Source organism: Macaca nemestrina, chromosome 14 (genome assembly GCF_043159975.1).
Source record: "Macaca nemestrina isolate mMacNem1 chromosome 14, mMacNem.hap1, whole genome shotgun sequence".
NCBI lineage: Eukaryota > Metazoa > Chordata > Mammalia > Primates > Cercopithecidae > Macaca > Macaca nemestrina.
Window position 1 is genome coordinate 21,479,313 of NC_092138.1, and position 21,628 is coordinate 21,500,940.

Below are 21,628 nucleotides of genomic sequence, written 5' to 3' on the forward strand. Positions count from 1 at the left end.
ACCAAGAAGTAGTCAAATTCCCTCCCTCTTGAATTTAAGAGGCCTTATTGAGAGGTGAAGTCAGCGGGACTTCCTGGGTCGAGGATTATAAACGCACCAATCAGTGCTCTGTGTGTAGCTAGAAGATTGTAAATGCACCAATCAGCCGTCTGTAAAAATGGACCAATCAGCACTGTGTAAAATGGACCAATCAGCATTCTGTAAAATGGACCAATCAGCAGGACATAGGCAGGGCCAAATAAGGGAATAAAAGCTGGCCACCCAAGCCAGCAGCCACAACCCGTTCTGGTCCCCTTCCACGTTGTGGAAGCTTTGTTCTTTCACTCTTCACAATAAATACTGTTGTTGCTCACTCTGGGGCCGCACCACCTTTAAGAGCTGTAACACTCACCGCAAAGGTCCACAGCTTCACTTATGAAGTCAGTGAGACCATGAACCCACTGGAAAGAAGAAACTCTGGACACAGCTGAAGGAACAAACTCCGGATACACCATCTTTAAGAGCTGTAACACTCACCAGGAAGGTCCATGGCTTTATTCTTGAAGTCAGCAAGACTAAGAACCCACCAGAAGGAACCAACCCTGGACACATCTTGGTGACCACGAAGGGACCATCACCAAGTGGTGAATACCATTGGACCCCTTTCGCTTGCTATTCTGTCCTATTTTTCCTTAGAATTCGGGGGCTAAATACCAGGCACCTGTTGGCCAGTTGAAAGTGACTAGCGCGGCCGCCAGACTAAAGATACGGGTGTCAGGTTTTCTGGGAAAGGGCTCTCTAACAACCTTCGACTCTTCAGAGTTGGGAGCATTGGTTTGCCTGGAACCAGCTTCCACTTTTCCTATACTTCCAGGTGGAGCCAAGGGTCGACAGAGAGGAAAGCCATACAGCTGCGGGGTCCTGACAGAAAGTTGGTTGACCCTGCAGCCATGAGCGGAACTGTCCAAGTCACGTTACCCAAGTAAGACTCGCCCATCTATCCTCTCTCTCCTGACCCTTGCCTCCTAAGTCCTAACGCCTGTCAGACAAACTTCTTCTCACCTCTCTTCTCCGAGACTAGTCCCTCTTCTAAAAACCATTCCCTGTCTCTGGTGCTTTTCTAGTTTCTCCTATAAGAATGGAGCTGGGCGACATGACTTCTCCCCTTTCTAGGTCCCATGACAGCCATCTTGCTATTACTCACCTTCGGGCCCTGTATTTTTAACCTCCTTGTCAAATTTGTTTCCTCTAGGATTGAGCCCATCAAGTTACAGATGGTCTTACAAAAGGAACCCCAAATGAGCTCAACTAACAAATTCTACCGAGGACCCCTGGACCAAGCTGCTGGCCCTTCAACTGGCCTAAAGAGCTCCCCTCTGGAGGACACTACAACTGCAGGGCCCCTTCTTCACCCCTATCCAGCAGGGAGTAGATAGAGTGATCATCACCCAATTCCCAACAGCAGTTAGGGTGTCCTGTTTCGAGGGGGAATTGAGAGGTGAAGCCAGCTAGACTTCCTACATCAAGTGGGCAGTTGGAGAACTTTTCTGTCTAGCTAGAGGATTGTAAACACACTAATCAGTGCTTTGTGTCTAGCTAGAGGATTGTAAATGCACCAATCAGCATTCTGTAAAAATGGACCAATCAGCACTGTGTAAAATGTACCAATCAGCACTCTGTTAAATGGACCAATCAGCAGGACATGGGCAGAGCCCAATAAGGGAATAAAAGCTGGACACCTGAGCCAGCAGCGGCAACCCGCTCGGGTCCCCTTCCATGCTGTGGAAGCTTTGTTCTTTCCCTCTTCACAATAAATCTTGCTGCTGCTCACTCTTTGGGTCTGCACTACCTTTAAGAGCTGTAACACTCATTGCGAAGGTCTGCGGCTTCATTCTTGAAGTTATAGCGAGACCAAGAACCCACCAGAAGGAACCAACTCCGGACACATTATGATTATGCTTTGACCAATAGAGTTTGGCAGAAGAAATGCTATGTGACCATCAAGGTAAGGTCATGTAAAACCATGCAGTTTCCACCCAGTTGTCTTGAAAAATGTGCTCGCTAGACAGAAGCTCCCTTTTAGAACCAGCTTCCATGCTGTAAGAAGCCACATGGAGAGACTAGATATAGGCACCAAAGTCAACTGTTCCAGCTAAGCCCTGTCTTCAAGTCATCCCAGCCCAGATGTCAGACATGTGAGTGAAGAAGCCATCAGATGACTACAGCCCCTAGTCACTCCAGTCTTCACTGAATTCTTGACCAACAGAATGTGTGAGCAAAAAAATAAAATGATATTGTTGTATCTTACTACATTTGAAGTGGTTTGCCTCACAGCAATAGATGACTAGAACAAACAGGAAACCACATAAATAGAACAAATAGCAAATAAAAAGAGCCCTTGAAAATTATTAACATGATAGCAAACATGAAAAACTTGGCCAGGTGTGGTGGCTTGGGCTGGGCACAGTGGCTCACACCTGTAATCCCAGCACTTTGGGAGGACAAGGTCGACAGATCACCCAAAGTCAGGAGTTTGGGACCTGCCTGGCCAACATGATGAAACCCTGTTTCTACTAACAAAATTAGCTGGGCGTGATGGTGTGTGCCTGTAATCCCAGCTACTTGGGAGGCTGAGACAGTACAATCGCTTGAACCCAGGAGGAGGAGGAGGTTGTAGTGAGCCAAGAGTGTGCCATTGCACTCCCGCCTGAGCAACAGAGCAAGACTCCGGCTAAAAAGAAAAAGAGAAACTAAACAGAAGGGTTGGAAGATAAAGTGAGAAACACTCTCAGGGAGTAGAGCAAATAGACAAACTGAGGGATGAGAAAATAAGAGAAAACATACAGTCATTTAGAGAACCAGATCGGAGACCTACCATATGAATAAGAGCTCCAGAAAAAGAAAACAGAAGAAAAAGAAAAATGGAAGGAAGTCGTCAACTAAATAGACTATTTCCCAAAATGAAAGAATGGTTTCTAGATTGGAAAATCTCCTAGGGTATCAGCACAGTGGATGACAAGAGACCCACACCAAGATGTATTCATTAATCATGAAATATCAGGACAATGGGAGGAAGAATACTGCATATACTTTCAGGGGAGGGGGGAAACTAACCCGCATAAAATGGATTCAGAAGCAGAACAAAAACCAGCCACAGAAACCAGGAGACAATGGAGTAATGCCTTAAAAGTGCTAAAGAAAACAATCCCAGCTAAGAACTCTTATAATCAGATGAACTAATCAAAATAAGGGTAAAGCTGGATGTGGTGGCTAATGCCTGTAATCCCAGCATTTTGGGAGGCAGACGCAGGTGGATTACTTGAGGTGAGGAGTTCGAGACCAGCCTAGCCAAGATGGTGAAACCCCATTTCTACTAAAAATACAAAAAGAATTAGCCAGGCATGGTGGCACACACTTGTAATCCCAGATACTTGGGAAGCTGAGGCAGGAGAATCACTTGAACCTGGGAGGCAGAGGTTTGCAGTGAGGCAAGATTGTGCCACTGCACTCCAGCCTAAGGGACACAGTGAGACTCCATCTCAAAAAAAAAAAAAAAAAGTAAGGGTAAATAAACACGTATTAAGACAGGCAAGGTATCAAAATATATACTTTTAAGTACCTTTCCTCAGAAAGCTACTGGAGAATGAGTTATATTCAATAATTATTAGCCAGGTGCCATGGCTCATGCCTCTGATCCTAGCACTTTGGGAGGTGGAGGCGGGTGGATCGCCTGAGCCCAGGAGTTCAAGACCAGCCTGGGGAACATGGAGAGACCCTGTCTCTACAAAAAATATGAAATTATCTGCATGTGGTGGTGTGCACCTGTGGTCCCAGCTACTCAGGGGGCTGAGGTGGCCTCCCACCCAGGAGATCAAGGCTGCAGTAAGCCATGATCGTGCCACTGCACTCCAACCTGGGCAACAGGAGTGAGACCCTGTCTCAAATATATATATGTATTATTAACCAAGAAAGGAGAGGACATTAGTAAGAATCAGAAAGGAGATCTAACCGAAGAAGAAAGAAAAGGGAATCCCCAGGTCAAGGAACATCTTGGCCATATAATAAGCCAACAGACAACCACAGCAGACTGGAACCAGTCAGAAGGCCCTGGCGGAGACATCTTCAAGAGGACAAAACTGGCCGGGCGTGGTGGCTCCTGCCTACATACGCACGTAAGCATATGCACACATCTATGCATAAGCAGACCACTGATGGATAAACCTGGGTCACCAACTTACTGCCCTTCAGCAGCAGGAAGCATGGTCTAAGTTCATTTGGCTTCTAGTCCCAGTGAATACTTTCAATTTCACTGACTCCCCAAGGACTATTGTTCTGTGTCCCAGAGGCTGCTGTGACTGGAGCAAAATACCAACTACTGTGTTTGATGTCAAAGCCATGCCAGTTATCTCGAAGGACGGTGACCCAAGTGAGGGAGCCCAAATGCCACCCAAGGCAGGTCAAGGGAAGGAGCAGGAAGCAGATAAGATTACAAGGCAAAGGCCTTGCCATTCAGGGTGGAGTTCTTTCCGGCCAATTGCACTTTTATAGCCTCATCTCATCTCAGGGCATTTGGTCTCTGTCCCCACCACACTCTTGCCCTGCTTGGAGGGTAGTCACTGACACCTGACTGCTGTCTGTGACTCCCTGCAGTGAGCTGCTTAGTTCCTCTGTGGTCTCACACTGAACAAACAGCTGAGACCCTAACTGTGGCTGGCCATGAGGAACCAGCCAAGTTCTTCTGCTAAAAATTTAGATCTACTGTCTTTTTTTTTTTTTTTAGTTTTTGTTTTTAGTAGAGATGAGGGTCTCACCATTGTGGCCAGGCTGGTCTCGAACCCCTGACCTCAAGTGATCCACCCACCTCTGCCTTCCAAAGCACTGGGATTATAGGCATGAGCCACCGCACCCAGCCCTATTCTTTCTTCTGACTGCCAGAGAAGAGTTCTGTTTCTATTTCCCCACACTTGCAGGGACTGAAGATATCTAAAAGCATACTCTGTTTAAGATAAAATGATAATAAGCAATTTTTCAAAAAAGCCTAAGTCCCTCAAACACAAAGAATACAACTGAAGTAGCAGCATCAAAAATGTGAAAGTTAGAGGTAGTGAATGATAACTGCCCACTGCACTCCAGCCTGGGCAACAGAGTGAGATCTCAGAAAGCTGAATCCTAAAGCAGACTATGGGGAAAGCTGACACCGTGCAATTTACAGCCCAACTTCTGCTGAAGGGTAGACTAAAATAGAGCAATGCTTTCCAAATTCTGAAAGAAAACTATTTTCAATTTGGAATTCTAAGTAACCAGCCAAGCTATTGGTAGAATGTGGTGTAACAGAAAGGCATTTTTATACCAGCAAAGTCACATGCACCTTTCTCAGCAGGTTACTATGAGAAGCATGCCACTAAAAGATGAAATTCACCAGCAACTTTAAGAGCATTAACATCACTAACCTGGAGTGCTTAATACGCTCTGGAACTCTTCTAAATGACTTACCTGTATTAACACATAGAATCTTCAGGAGAATGCTACATAGAAAGTATTATTTTCCAGATGAGGAAACTGAGGCACAAAGAGGTTAAATAGCTCTTCCAGCATCACATGGCTAGTAAGCAGAAGAGCTAGGCTTCAAATCCACATAATCTGGCCCCCAAGTTTGTGCTCTACTGTTCATGAAGAAAAAGACACGATCCAGCCAGGCACAGGGGCTCACGCCTATAATCCCAGCACTTTGGGAGGTTGAGGCAGGCAGATCATTTGAGGTCTGGAGTTCGAGGCTAGCCTGGCCAACATGGCGAAACCTCATCTCTACTGAAAATACAAATATTACCCAGATGCGGCGCGCGTCTGTAATCCCAGCTACTTGGGAGGCTGAGGCAGGAGAATCGCTTGAACCTGGGAGGCGGAGGTTGCAGTGAGCGAGATTGAGCCGCTGCACTTCAGCCTGGGTGACAGCAGAGTGAGACTTTGTCTCAAACAAAAAAACAAAAAAAAAAAAGGAAGAGACAGGATCCAGTAATCAAGGGACCCAATATAAATGAGGAAACAGAAATCCTAAGATTACAAAGGGAAAGCCCAAGATGACGGTTGCGTGGGAGTACTAGGAAGAAACCAGTCCTTAATTAAAGCAAGTGAACAGCTCCAGAAAATATCTGAGATGAAACAGAGAACCCCTGCTGTAAATTAATGGATTTAGAGGAGACTTGTTAACTAAGGTAGAGTTCAGAATTAAATAAGTAAAATGCAGGCCAGGTGCGGTAGCTCACACCTGTAATCCCAGCACTTTGGGAGGCCGAGGCGAGCTGATCACTTGAGGTCAGGAGTTCAAGGCCAGGCTGGCCAACACGGCAAAACCCTGTCTCTACTAAAAACACAAAAACTTAGCTGAGTGTAGTGGCATGCACCTATAATCCCAGGTGCTTGGGAGGCTGACGCAGGACAATCGCTTGAACCTGGGAGGTGGAGGTTGCAGTTAGCTGAGATAGCACCACTGCACTCCAGCCTGGGTGACGGAGTGAGACTCCATCTCCAAAAAACGTAGAAGTGCATATAATAAACAAACAATATGAAAAAATGCCATTGAGTACAAGTGAGTAAAATATGCCAACAAGTACGTACAATAAAAGAAATCATGGTCGGGCGTGGTGGCTCATGCCAGTAATCCCAGCACTTTGGGAGACTGAGTTGGGCGGATCATGAGATCAGGAGTTCGAGACCAGCCTGGCCAACACGGTGAAACCCCATCTTTACTAAAAACACAAAAATTAGCCAGGTGTGGTGGTGCGCGTCTGTAGTCCCAGCTACTCGGGAAGCTGAGGCAGGAGAATCACTTGAATCTGGGAGGCAGAGGTTGCAGTGAGCCAAAATGGTGCCACCGCACTCCAGCCTGGGCAGCAGAGTGAGACTCTTATCTCAAAAAAAAAAAAAAAAAAAGCAATCATGGTATGCTAGGCTCAGTTTATACATGGTTATAATAATACAAACATTGAGTTGTGGTCAAACAAAAAGCATGACAATATACAGAGCGTCTCAAAACTATTTTCATAATAATACTAGGCCATTCTGCACCCTTTTCACTCCCTCTGTTATATACAGTGCAGTTTTCCAGGGGCTACATGATGTGTTTGTTCTCAACAGAGTAAGTGCAGAAGTATCATAATTCAGGTATTTTCTATTAAGCCAAACAGTAAAAGAGATTTGCAAAAATACAAAAACACTGTTATTCTTCTAACTTTTCTAAAAAGATTTTCACAAGAAATTACTTATGTTAAAATAAAGGGCTTATTGTTATTTTCACAGAAGTAATACTTAAGATTTTTGTTTCTTCTTTTTTTTTTAAGACAGGGTCTCACTCTGTCACCCAGTCTGTAGTACAATGTCATGATCTTGGCTCACTGCAGCCTCACACTCCTGGGTTCAGGTGATCCTTCCACCTTAGCCTCTCAAGTAGTTGCAACCACAAGTGCACCCGACCGGTGTCTCTTTTTTTTTTTTTTTTTTTTTGTAGAGATAGGGTCTCACTATGATGCCCAAGCTGGTCTCAAACTTGGTCTTGAATTCCTGGCCTCAAGCAATCCTCCTGCGTTGGCCTCCCAAAGTGCTAGGATTACAGGAATGAGCCACTATGTCCAGCCTCAGTTTTACTTTCTAATAGAATACATACCAATAGATATAACCCACATAAACAAAAGCTCTTTGTGATCCTCAGTGATTTTTTAAACAGTGCTGAAATAAAAAAGTTTTCAGGCCAGGCATGGTGGCACACACTTACGATCCCAGCTACTTACAAGGTTAAGGTGGGAAGATCACTTCAGCCCAGGAGTTCCAGATCAGCCTGGAACAACCTGAATCAACATAGCAAGACCCCATGTCATATTTCAAAATACATACACACGACAAAAAGTTTTTCAGAATCGTTGACTTTGGGGATGACAGCCAGCCAGGAAATGAATCCAAGTGTGGTGGAGGGTTTTGGTTGAAAGAGGATTAAACCCTCCTTAATGGTCAGGTGGGGTGGCTCGTGTCTGTTATCCCAGCACTTTGGGAGACTGAGGTTGGAGGATCATTTGAGCCCAAGAGTTTGAGACTAGCCTAAGCAAAATGGTGAGATACCATCTCTACAAAAACAAGAAAAATTCAAAAATTAGCTGGGTGTGGTGGTGCATGCCTGTAGACCCAGCTCCTCAGAAGGCTGAGATGGGAGGATCACATGAGCACAGGAGTTCGAGGCTACGGTGAGCTACAATTGCACCACTGCACTCTAGACTGGGTGACAGAGAAAGACCCTGTCTCTATTAAAACAAACAACAACAACAACAACAAAACCTCTTTAATAGTAGAAAGAACTTAAAGCTGAATAATTTAGAAACCGTATAAGCATTATTATTTAGAGATATGAAAATACCCAACTAAAGAAATCTGTAAAAAGTTGAAAATGGTTATCTTCAGGGCTATGCAGCAGAGAATGTTAGCCAGTAGTCACATGCAACTATTGAGCACTTGAAATGAGGCTAGTCTCAACAAATAATTTTTATTTTAATTAATTACATTTTAAAACTTGAAGCAGTATAAAATTTTTCCCTTAAACACATTACTGTTTTGGTAGGACTATATTTCACTTTAACCACCACATCATGTAAGATACTATTATTACATCGTAATGGAAATATTAGACACATGTATCATTTCAATATTTCACTAATAATTTTATATTGTTTACATATTAACATTATAAAATTCTGTTATACCAAAGATAATATACTGTTAATTTGGCCAGGTGCAATGGCTCACACCTGTAATCCCAGCACCTTGGGAAGCTGAGGCAGGAGGACCACTTGAGTCCAGGAGTTCGAGACCAGCCTGGTCAACACAGTGAGGCCCCCATCTCTACAAAAAAAAAAAAAAAAAAAATTAGCCCAGTGTGGTGGCACACGCCTATAGTCTCAGCTACCCCGGAGGCTGAGGTGGGAGGATCATCTGAACCCAGGAAATCGAGGCTGCAATGAGCCAAGATCATACCACTGCACTCCAGCCTGGGTAAAAGAGCAAGACCCTGTTTCAAAAGGAAAAAAAAAAAAATTTGTACCTGTTTCTTTCTTTTTTTTTTTTTGAGACAAAGTCTCACTCTGTTGCCCCAGGCTGGAATGCACTGTCCTCAGCGCACTGCAAGCTCCACCTCCCAGGTTCACGCCATTCTCCTGCCTCAGCCTCCCGAGTAGCTGGGACTACAGGCGCCCGCCACCACGTCCAGCTAATTTTTTTTTGTATTTTTAGTAGAGATGGGGTTTCACTGTGTTAGCCAGGATGCTCTCGATCTCCTGACCTTGTGATCCGCCCGCCTCGGCCTCCCAAATTGCTGGGATTAAAGGCGTGAGCCACTGCGCCCAGCCCTGATTCTTTTTATTTAATGCTGCTACTAGAAAATTTTATTTCTCACATTATATTTCTATTGGACAACGGAGTTCTAGGGAGTAGGAAATTTGGGGGGCCATTGGGAGAAGCATGCTGTTTTTCATAAGTACAACTCTTTGTTGGGAGGCAATTCTCTGTGAGTGCCTTGCATTTCTGTACATCTTGCAAGTGAGGTACTGTCTTTTTGTTCCAGATAATATTTTCAAGGCTATTTTTATAGCAAACAGCCTAGAGAGAAATGGTATTTCCCTCCCTAGCAAAGGGCAAACCTTCTTAATGACAACATAATAAAGACGATGTCACCTGGGGCAAAGCACAGCATGCTTACTGCCCACTATAAAAGATTTGGTTTCTCTAAGCTCAGGATTTCTTTCCCATAATGCAACCCACTGTTTGTAGTTATCACTTGGCCCTCTTCATACTGCCCTGTGGGAAGTAAGGCTCTAGCAACCTGTAGGAAAAATGCTGATCCTCTGCGACTGCTTAATACAGGTCATAAACGGCACTTCACCTCTGGCCCAGAAGTCTGTGTCTTTTGCCAGGATCCATGAAAATTGTAACAGGCTTGTAAGCTTTCAAGTAGGGTAAAATCTCAGACCCTTCATAGCTCTTGACACGCTTGTGGAAATATCTTTTTTAAATCACGTGCATTCATAACTCTGATTAAAATAAGAACTACATTTAAAAAAAGCCTTACAGGTAGTGATAAAATTAAGACCTATAAAGATGGTAATCGGTTTTTATATATAACTGATACAAATCAATATTCTAAAGCAGGGGTGTCCAATCTTTTAGATTCCCTGGGCCTTATTCCCTGGAAAAAGAATTGTTTTTGGCCACACATAAAATTCACCAACACTAACAATAGCTGATGAGTTACCAAAAAAAAAAAAAAAAAAAAAAAATCACAAAAAAAATCTCATAATGTTTTAAGAAAGTTTACACATGTATGTAGGACAGAACTCAAAGCCATCCTGGGCTGTGGGATGACAAGCTTGTCCTAAAGTCTTGATTAAGCAGAATGGGTACAGGAATTTCCTTTCCTTCATTCTGGTTTCTTTTTACAATTCCAGCCACTATTTAATCATACATATATATATTTTATTTTGAGACGGAGTCTTGCTCTGTCGCCCAGGCTGGAGTGCAGTCGTGCAATCTCCCAGGAGATTACAGGCACACGCCACCAATCTGGCTAATTTTTGTATTTTTAGTAGAGACAGGGTTTCACCATGTTGGCCAGGCTGGTCTCGAACTCCTGGCCTCAAGCAATCCTCCCACCTTGGCCTCCCAAAGTTCTGGGATTACAGGCGTGAGACACCACGCCCAGCCTTTTTTTTTCTTTTTTCTGAGTAATCCTATATTAAAACATATTTTGTAATTATATAAAAATGTTAAAATACATAATGAAATTTGATGCCTTCTAAGTTAGATAAAATTAAATAAAATTAGGTTTCATCTGTGTAGTTTACATACAGAAGAAAAAATACCAGTTCTCCATACCTGAATTAATGACATGAAAAGTTCTATAGAATTTTTTTCATGTAATCATTATACTACTTTGAGACAAAATGTCATTTAAATAACCCTTGCATTTCAATCAGTAATGAAAATAGTTTTTATTAGCACGTTAACAGAAGAAAAAGCATCCTCTCTTTCCCCATGCTCTCTCTCCCAAAGGCATACCAGGGACACACCAGCTGACAGCCTGGGGGAAGAACCCACTCGCACCCTTTCTGCCTATTGACTTTGCAGGAAAGATGAAATATACCTCAGTCTATGCCACAAAGTGGAAAACCGTAAATTCGTCAGGAGGAAAAGAAAGGATCCAAGAAGGCTTCCTCAATTACAATTGACCTGAATCTTGAAAATGGGTAAGATTTAGATATTAGAAAATAGGAGAGAAATGCATTTCCGACTTCTTGGCTTGCTCAGTTAGGGGAAACCTGAAGCAAAGGAAGCCTGCGAGGAAGAGGAGATTGTGATAGCAATGAAAAGCAGTTTTAAAAATAAGAGGAAGGTGAGTAAGAGATAACAGCTGTTTGCCACTTAGGTTCCGAAACCCTAAGGACGTCCTTCTCCACTCTATTATGACACGAAATCTGTTTCTCAATATGGTGAGCCACGATGAGTAAATTTGTAAGCACATCTGTGCAAACAAGGGCAAGTTTCAGTAATGAAAACAGTAATGATAAACGGGGTCACTGTCACTCATACACGCAAACAGAATGATTTAAATGATCTCACAGAAACGAGCCCACCTGAGAAGTAGGCTGCAGAAAGTTCTGCAAAGGAGGAGCCACAGCAGTGGCTCCAGGGCCAGCTCTGCCCTCCCCTGGGATGATCCCTCTTGTGTATAATGAGGTTTGCCTGGTAATTGTGCAAAGGCTAAAACTGTCCCCCAAAAATAAGGAAATGGAGAAGAGCCAAGACATTCTGGAAACTTTTTTTTTTTTTGTGAAAAGTATATATATACACACACACACACAAGAATAAAGGCCAAAGCTGTTCTCATAAACCCTGTCTCTACCAAAGATACAAAAATGAGCCAGGCGTGGTGCATACCTGTGGTCCCAGCTACTTGGGAGTCTGAGGTGGGAAGACCATTGGAACCTGGGAAGTCGAGGCTGCAGTGAGCTATGATTGCCCCACTGCACTCCAGGATGGGTGACAGAGCGAAGGGCTGTCTCAAAAAAATAAAAATAAACATGAAATGGTATCTTGAAAGGATGAAAGAACACCCAATACCTGGCCTGGGCGAATCCTTTTCCCAAGAACCTGGAGACGATACATTAATGGAACCAAAAAAGAAAAGAAGGGGAAGGATGAAATGAGGGCAACCAGCAGGGCAGACCTGATACACAAGAATGATCCTGCTAAGGGCTCCCCCTTCTCAGGCCCATCTCTTTTCTCCATCATGTTTGGCCACCATAGCGGGGCCCATGGCAAATCAGCAGGGCTTGCATATTCTAGCTGCAGTTCAGTACCAAAGCAAGAATGAAAATGAGAAAAGGTAGGGATTCAAAAAGGATTCTACAATCATATGCTCTCAAGACATTAGTATGTGTTTTCAACAGCAAAAAAGTCACCCCAAAACCTCTGCTGTTAGTTGCAGTGCTTTCTCAATACCAATATCCAACCTCTTTAAATTTAAAATGTATTGCTAGAAATACATATGTGGCTTTACCCATACAAATTTCATTAATTCTCTTGAAAGCCAAAGGAATGCCCATGATTGTATCGTATCCAAATGAAGACCATCCTAATGGTTAAGAAAAGCAACTGATAAACAAGATGTAGTATATCCATACAACAGATCAGTATTTGGTTTTAAGAAGGAATGAAATTCTGGCTCAGGGTACAACATGAATGAATCCGGGAGGCATTATGCTAACTCAAATGTGAGACGCAACAGAACAGATATGCTATTGCGTCTGGAATTTATTCCTCCCGGGGGGTTCTGGATCTCACTGACCAAGAATGAAGCCGCCGACCCTCCCGGTGAGAGTTAAAGATGGTGTGTCCGGAATTTGTTCCTCCACACGTTCAAATGTGTCCCGAGTTTCTTCCTTCCAGTAGGTTCGTGGTCTCCCTGACCTGTCAGGAGTGAAGCCGCAGACCTTCGCAGTGAGTGTTAACAGCTCTCAAAGGTGGCCTGTCCGGAGTTATCTGTTCCTCCGGTGGGTTCGTGGTCTCGCTGACTTCAAGAATGAAGCCGCAGACCCTCGTCAATGAGTATTACAGCTCATAAAGGTATGGAGGACCCAAAGAGTGAGCACCAACAAGACGTTCTGTGAAAACCCAAAAGAACCACGCTTCCACAACTTCGAAGGGCACTAAACCCGGTTGCTGCTGCTGGCTGGACTGGCCAGCTTGTATTCCTTTGTCCCTGCTCACATCCTGCTGATTGGTCCATTTTACAGAGCGCTGATTGGTCCACTTTACAGAGCGCTGATTGGTCCATTTTACAGAACGTTGATTGGTCCATTTTACAGAGTACTGATTGGTCCATTTTACAGAGTGCTGATTGGTGCATTTACAATCCTTTAACTAGACACAAAAATTCTTCAAGTCCCCACCGGACTCAGAAGCCCAGCTGGCTTCACCTGTCACTATGATTCTACTTACAGAGGTACCTAGAGTAGTAAAATGTGCAGAGGCAGAAAGTAGCGTGGTGGTTTCCAGGGCTGGGGGAGGGAAGAATGGGGAGCTAATGTTTCCATGAGAACAGAGCTTCTGTTTGGGATAATGAAAAGTTCTAGGAATGGATAGTGTGAGATGGCTGCACAACAGTGCGCATATGCTTAATGCACTGAATTTCCTCAGATTTAACCTTGGGAGTTTTCAACCTCTTTGTTATGATTTTAAGAGATGCAGCTGGCTTACTATGTGACTAGATGCACCTTCAGAGCAGGCAAGTGAATGAGATGAAGAATGTTACATGGAAGAGGCCTTTTTTTTTTTTTTTTTTTTTTGGAGACAGAGTCTCACTCTGTCGCCCAGGCTAGAGTGCAATGGCATGATCTAGGCCCACTGCAACCTCTGCCTCCCAGGTTCAAGCAATTCTCCTGCCTCAGCCTCCTGAGTAGCTGGGATCACAAGCACGCACCACCAGGCCTAGGTAATTTTTGTATTTTTAATAGAGATGGGGGTTTCACCATGTTGACCAGGCTGGTCTCAAACTCCTGACCTCGTGATCCCCCCACCTCGGCCTCCCAAAGTGCTGGGATTACAGGTGTGAGCCACCGCTCCCGCCCCAGAAGAGGCTTTTTAAAATTAACTTAAGAGGCTGGGCACAGTGGCTCATGCCTGTAATCCTAGCACTTTGGAAGGCCAAGGTGGGCAGATCACGTGAGGCAAGGATTTCGAGATCAGCCCGGTACTAGTTGATATTAAAATGGTCATTATACCAATGCAAAAACTGACTCTGAAGTGGTTTGCCTCAGATCATGGTTACTAAATAAATATAGCCAAAACCTTTCCCTTTTTTCAGCCCTTCTAATCTATCACATTGTACCTTGAATGTGTGACTCTCCTTATTTATTTTACAAAGAGACTGTGAGTCCCTTGGGCAAAGAAACTGTGCCTTGAATCCCCTTTAATATTCACTTCCACCAACCCGCTCCCTACTTAGCTTACAAACTTACTCAGAACACTCAAAAAAAATTGGGAAGGTGAGTGAGTAAATGAAGAAAAACTCGGATAATTTCCTGGAAATGGAGGTAATCTGTAAGGGAGCCACCGCACCACCATTATGTTCTGGAAGAATTTGCAATTATACCTTCAAAATTGTCTAATTACCAACGACTTGGATAGCAAAATGAAGTTTGGTTGGGAAGCAATCCTAGCCTTTTTTGCCAACACCAACAGCTACCACCACCTACAGAGCCTTGGGTCACTCTGGCTTCCACTGTGTTCCCACCAGCATGCGGCAGTTTATCAAGGACAGAGATCATAAACCACTGGCTTCAGGCCAAGTGTTGTGTCCCTTGTGCAACTCCACCCATCTCTTTGGAATCCCTTCCTGCTTCTTCCTTCCTACATGGGGTAGATGCCTGGGATGCTAATCTTAGCTCCCTTCCTGAAACTCAATTTCCCGTCTGGTCTCTACTCCCTCAGAACTCTGGATTCTGAAGCAGGTTTGTATTCTGATGCTCTTCTACACATCCCCCTTCCCTCCAGTGAACTTTCCATCCACCAGATACTCTTCATACTGTTTGGTACCCTCTGACCTGCTCCAGCTTTACCCGGTCATCTCTGTGGGGTTAAGATAGGGTTGTTTTGTTATACTTTCCGCAAATTTTATTAAAATCCCCTTATGTAAAACATTTTTGATTGGGTGTGGTGGCTTAAGCCTGAAATCCCAGCACTCTGAAGGCCAGGGCTGGTGGATCACTTGAGCTCAGGGGTTCGAGACCAGTCCTGGGCAACACGGAGAAACCCAGTCTCTACAAAAAATACAAAAATTAGCTGGATATGTTGGCATGTGCCTGTAGTCCCAGCTACTTGGGAGGTTGAGGTGGGAAGATCACATGAGTCCAGGAGGTCAAGGCTGCAGTGAGCTATGATGGCACCACTGCACTCCAGTCTGGGTGACAGAGTGAGACCTTGTCTCAAAAAAAATAATAAAAATAAAAATAAAAATAAATGTAGGCCGGGCACCATGGCTCGCGCCTGTAATCCCAGCACTTTGGGAGGCCGGGGCGGGCAGATCATGAGGTCAGGAGATCGAGACCATCCTGGCTAACACGGTGAAACCCTGTCTCTACTAAAAATACAAAAAAAACTAGCCGGGTGAGGTGGCGGGCGCCTGTAGTCCCAGCTACTCAGGAGGCTGAGGCAGGAGAATGGCGCAAACCCGGGAGGCGGAGCTTGCAGTGAGCTGAGATCCGGCCACTGCACTCCAGCCCGGGCTACAGAGCAAGACTCCGCCTCAAAAAAAAAAAAAAAAAAAAAAAAAAAAAGAAATATCTATACATATATACATACAAAAAACAGTTTTTTTTTAAATAGCAATCTTCAACCTCATTATCACTGCAGACCAAAAATGAGAATAAAAGATCTCATTGTCTACTTTGAAATTCCACACTAAAGAGTAATGGACTTTTTTCTTTTTCTCAAATCTAAAAGTAGGTATTTTATAATACCAAATAGAACACCACATGTTTATGGAAACAAAATTTTAGATTGGAAAATTAAAGTTCATGTTGTCCCCTCTTAAAGATGAGGTGGCCCTGGGTTTTTGGCCCTGAGGTCACCCATCCTGTGTGTCACATGGGCCACACGTCTTGGGTTTTCTAAACAGTCCCAATTTCAAGTACGTGAGGCTCCTAAATGGCTTGGTCTCAGAAATGCTAGTTCCCAAATTCTAGATTCCTTGTTTTTAGAGGTAGCTCTCAAATCTGGATTTTCAGTTTGCTAAATGTGACTGTCAGAGTAAGTATCCTTATTCCAGATGACAAAATAGAAGGCTAACCATTAGCAAAAATGAAAAGCACTCTCTGCCCAATTTCCTCTACATGTTCAAAATCCAGCTCAACCCCTTCCCGTGGTCCTTTCCCAAACCACAGTGATTGCCCCTCTTTGAAATCCAGCATCATTCACTGTTGGAGGCCACAGAGCAAAACAGAAGTGTGAAGTCAAACAGAAGTGAAGACATAGCCCATGCTACTTCCTAAATGCATGGTTTCCGCAAGTTGCTTAACCTCTCTGAGCCTTAGTTTCCTTATCTGAAAAATGAAGATATCGTAATGACCCATCTCATTTGGTCAGTGATGATTAAGTAACCTGCAAAGTGCCAAGCACAGTGACCGGTACACACAGCAGATGCTCAATAAACAGGAATTATCGTCGTCTCTCCCTTCAGCACTGGATCCCACATCACTCTGTCTCTGTGAACCTATCCATGTGGGTGCTTTGGAGTGGCCTCTGTCGAGTCTTAGGCTTGTCTCACACCCCTTTACCCACACTGTTCCTTGGGTCTATTCAATTAGCATGAACTCAAAAAGTAAAAAAAAAAAAAAAAAAACAACAAATGTCCAAATATTACAAAATCCACTTCCTTTCTCCCAAAAAATGTAGGGCAGCATCTTGGATGCTTTGTGTTAAGTATGCCTTAATAGCTCATAGTCTTTTCCAGAGAAGGAAATGAAAGTTCAGTACTTACAGGTTCTAAATTATTGTCTGGGAGCCTAACATGATTTTAGATACTCTAAAATGTGTATCTAAAGATAAACCCAGGCCTGACGCAGTGGCTCAGGCCTGTAATCCCAGCACTTTGTGAGGCTGAGGTGGGAGCGTCACCTGAGGTCAGGAGTTCAAGACTAGCCTGGCCAACATGGCGAAACCTCGTCTCTACTAAAAGGACAAAAATAAGCCAGGCATGGTGGTTTGCACCTGTAGTCCTAGCTACATGGGAGGCTGAGGCAGGAGAATCGCTTGAACCTCAGAGGCAGAGGTTGCGGTGAGCAGAGATCACGCCATTGCACTCCAGCCTGGGAGGCAGAGCAAGACTCTGTCTCAAAACAAACAAACAAACAAACAAACAAAACCATAAAAAGAAACTCAGAAAACAACCTGCTTCAAACTGTACTGGGTGGTACTTTCATCCTGTCTTTGGGATTGATCTTCACCTTTCTGGACTTTGGTCTCCTTACCTGCACAAAGCAGCAGCTGGACTCATAACAGGAGGTCCCCAATTCCTAAGTGATAAAGCACTTTGCTGTTCCTTAGCAGATGCGTGATGGGGGCGGGGGGCAACTATAAGGCAAAATACTACTATGTACTGTATTTCCCCGAGTCTGAGAACATTTTTTCCCTTACACTGATATTTTTCAAAATTGATACCCACTGACACAAAGTATGCTCATTACTGTGGTGGTGGTGGTTTTTTTTTTTTTTTTTTTTTTTTTTACTTCCTTTAGAGATGATTAGAGATGATTATCAAATGGATGGTGCTTTTACAAAGTTATCTCAGAATTTAGGAAACTGTTAATACTAAGCAAATACTTTGCCAAGCATTTTACATACCTTTTCTTATTTAATTCTCACAACCACCCTGTCAGTAGCTATTTTTATTCTCACTTACCAGGTAAAGAAACCCAGGCTTTCACTGCTCTGAATATGGTCATTTACTCCAGTTTACTGGGATTAAGAGGTGAGGCGAGGGCTCAGCCCAGGGCTGACTCCCCGGGGAACAAAGAGAACAGAGCATAGTCTCTCTTTCTGGCCAAGAACAACACTGGATCCGGTTATTAACAGCTTCTAATTATACCTTGCCCTGCCTCCTAACCTTTCAAGGAGCTCGGAAATCTCCCAAATCTTCCTGGCGATATGAATGTTACAAACTCTCTTCTTGAAGGCTTCAGTGCTAAGACACATCAGAGCAACCTCTTCAACAGAGTCGCCTCAGGGACTTATTTGTGATCTAAGCTGTGACTGTGTCTTTAAACAGCTTCATAAACCTGAGCGGCAATCTTTATTCTCCATTTCACATCATCTAAATGATATTGTGGTACAGTTATTGAATTTGAAATTAGCACTAAAGCCAAGAACGAAGTAATGCTCATTGTAATGACATGAAAAGAGGTATGTGAGATGATGTGGTATTCAGAGATGAGCTGCACCTCAGCACGTTCAGAGAAGGCCGGGCGTGGTGGCATGCACCTGTAATCCCAGCTACATCAAGAGGCTGAGGCAGGAGAATCGCTTGAACCGAGATCGCGCCACTGCACTCCAGCCTGGGCGACAGAGTGAGACTCCGTCTGAAAACGAACAAACAAGCAAACAAAAAAAACAGCCTCCAGATAAATATATTATAAACACGCACTGGAAGAACTGTGAGAAGCACACACCCAAAACTATTCAGTGAGGATCTTCCTTTCTCGGAGAGAGGATGTTTATTCAAACACTGCTGAAATGTTTGCATTTGTTATGTTCACTTCAGTAATTTTCTTTAAAAATTGCCAACTGGGATAAAGTGGTGACAGTTCTCCAAAATAAGCTCCAATTAAATATATTTGCAAAGCATATAATTTCCCAAAAACAAAAATCCATTGACAATCTCACTTCACTGACACATCCTCTGTGTTCACGTTCCCCGTTCTCTTCTGGTACTTACCTTTGCACAATACACTCATATTTTTGCTCAGATGTAATAGCAGCAGGGATTTCAGTTTCTATTCTTTTTCGATTACTGGCTATCAAAGTATCTTCATTTGTTTTTGTCACAATTAGTTCGTCTTCTGGTTGGATATTAAGGGTATTTCCAAATTACACTGTTATAAACATGAACTATGAATAGCTTTGTATATTCATAGCTTTGTTTTCTCTTTGCTTTTAAAGGATTTCCTTGGAATTCCTAGGAGTAAGGATTTTAGGTCACTACTTATAAGTTTCTATGCCTCTTGTCTGCCTTCCAAATAAACCATACTTATACTGTCCCCGGTAACATCTGGATACCATTTGCTCTAAATTTACTATACATTTTAATTACATATAATGTTAAATGACTGCATATGAATATACTGTATAATTATTTTTGCCGATATTGCAACTATAAAATGGTACATCATCAAGGTTTCATTTTGTGATTTGATTACCAGTGGCTGAATCTTTTCTTTCCTTTCTTTTTCTGAGACAGGGTATCACTCTGTTACCCAGGCTAGAGTGCAGTGGCATAACCAAAGCTTACTATTATTATAGTCTTGACTTCCCAGGTTCAAAGTGATCCTTCTACCTCAGCCTCCTGAATAGCTGGGAGTACAGGCACAGGCCACCATGCCTGGCTAATTTTTGTACTTTTTGTAGAGGCAAGGTCTTGCACTGTTGCCCAGGCTGGTCTTGAACTCCTGGGCTCGAGTGATCCACCTTGGCCTCCCAAAGTGCTGGGATGATAGGTGTGAGCCACTGTGCCCAGTCCTGAATATTTTCTTTTGGGTTTGTTTACATCTGAGATGCAGACAAGTACAGTGGCAATGATTTCAGCTCTCCAGCCTGCCCACCCCAGCAGGAGACCTGGGAGTTACCATTTCCCAACCCAAACTTCAGCAAATACTTAGCCTCTCCTAGCTTCAGTGTTTTCATTGTTTTTTAAAAAAAATTAACTTTAAACAATTTCATTGGGGAAATGATCATATATACCTTAGAGTTTTTATAAAAAGTAAGTGAGCTAACTTGTAACATGTTTATACTGTATTTGACAAATAATGAGCCCTTAATATTGGCAATGTATTATTATTCATTATTTTCCCTTTTCTGACTTTTGTTCAAATCTGAGCTCATGTCTAAGGGTAACTTTTTCAGACTTCAAAAATGAAAATCCGTATTTCAGGTTTACTAACAAATACTTCAATACACTCAATTCCATACTGAGAATATATTATACAAAACAGATTCCTAGGCTCTGGGGAGAAAAATACTCCCCATAAATAACACGTACTCCCTGCTCTCCAGGAATTCACATAGTGGTTATTTGCTGAGATTTCTGGGGGAAATTATAGGCTTGGTCAATATAGTTACAAACTATTTTTAGAACAATGCATCCATTGTAGAGCTGAAAGAAACTTTAGGAAGCATCTAGTGTTGCTGGAAACAGCAGCTCTGGGAGCAATTACTAGGTCTTCAGGATAGGGGTGGAGTCTGTGGTCCCATAAATTACAAGAAACAAAGGCATAAAGACAGACAAGTGTGGCAGGGCACGGTGGCTCACACCTGTAATCCCAGCACTTTAGGAGGCCAAGGCAGGCAAATCATCTGAGGTCAGGAGTTCTAGACCACCCTGGCCAACATGGTGAAACCCCGTCTCTACTAAAAACACAAAAATTAGCCAGCCACGGTGGTGGGCGCCTGTAATCCCAGCTACTCTGAAGGATGAGGCAGGGGAATTGCTTGAATCCGGGAGGCGGAAGTTGCAGTGAGCTGAGATCACGCCATTGCACTCCAGCCTGGGCGACAGAGCAAGACTCCATCTCAAAGAGAGAAAAAGAAAAGACAAGATTCTCTGTTGCTGGTTTGGCTCCTTATTTCTTAGCCCTTAAGACAGTCATGTCTGCTGTAAATATTTAAAGACAGACATGGTATTCAGCATTTCTCAAACTTACATGACAAAGAAAACTTAAGAGCATATTGTAAGTCCATAACAAAAAAGTCCATCTAGCCCCAAGTTGCATCCTCCTCTGTAACTCAGGAAAAAGCTGAGGCCCTGGGGCATAAGTGGCTTTTCTAAGGGTCAAGATCTAGTGGAAAGCTGCCTTTAACCAGAGCCTGCAGCTTCACCCTTGTGGGTATGTTTCCTTCACGCTCTGCTGCAGTCCCTTTACTCAATTCTACTTTTTTGGGAGGGAGGGGCACCCACAGAACCCCAAAAGAGACATCTGACATTTCTCTGTGTTGTCAGTCACACATTCTCTTTTCTCATTTCCTTTTTTTCTTTGAGCCAAAGTCTCGCTCTGTTGCCCAGGCTGGAGTACAGAGGCGCGATCTTGACTCACTGCATCCTCCGCCTCCCGGGTTCGGGTTCAAGTGATTCTCCCACCTCAGCCTCCTGAGTAGCTGGAATTACAGGCAAATGCCACCACACCCAGCTATTTTTGTTTTATTTTTAGCAGGGACAAGGTTTCATCATGTTGGCCAGGCTGGTCTTGAACTCCTGACCTCAAGTGAGCTGCCAGCCTCAGTCTGCCAAAGTGCTGGCATTACAGGCGTGAGCCACCATGCCCAGCCCCTGGTCCATTTTTAGAAAATA

At 43.6% G+C, this 21,628-nt stretch overlaps 1 protein-coding gene across 7 annotated transcripts in view; it reads right to left on the bottom strand.

Annotated features, from left to right (window-relative positions):
• LOC105498703 (glucosaminyl (N-acetyl) transferase 1) overlaps nt 1-21,628 on the bottom strand; it is a 45,872-nt gene that overhangs the window by 11,721 nt on the left and 12,523 nt on the right. The window contains exons 1-2 of one of the 7 annotated variants that reach the window (XM_071077653.1): nt 12,860-13,842; nt 98-149 (exon numbers count right to left, since the gene is read on the bottom strand). The exons of 4 other annotated variants lie outside the window; for them this stretch is intronic. The gene's annotated coding sequence lies outside the window, so the exon portion shown is untranslated. Of the gene's footprint in view, nt 1-97; nt 150-12,859; nt 13,843-21,628 lie in introns of those variants that run through there. 2 more of the 7 variants (XM_071077654.1, XM_011770959.3) reach the window with 2 other exon arrangements.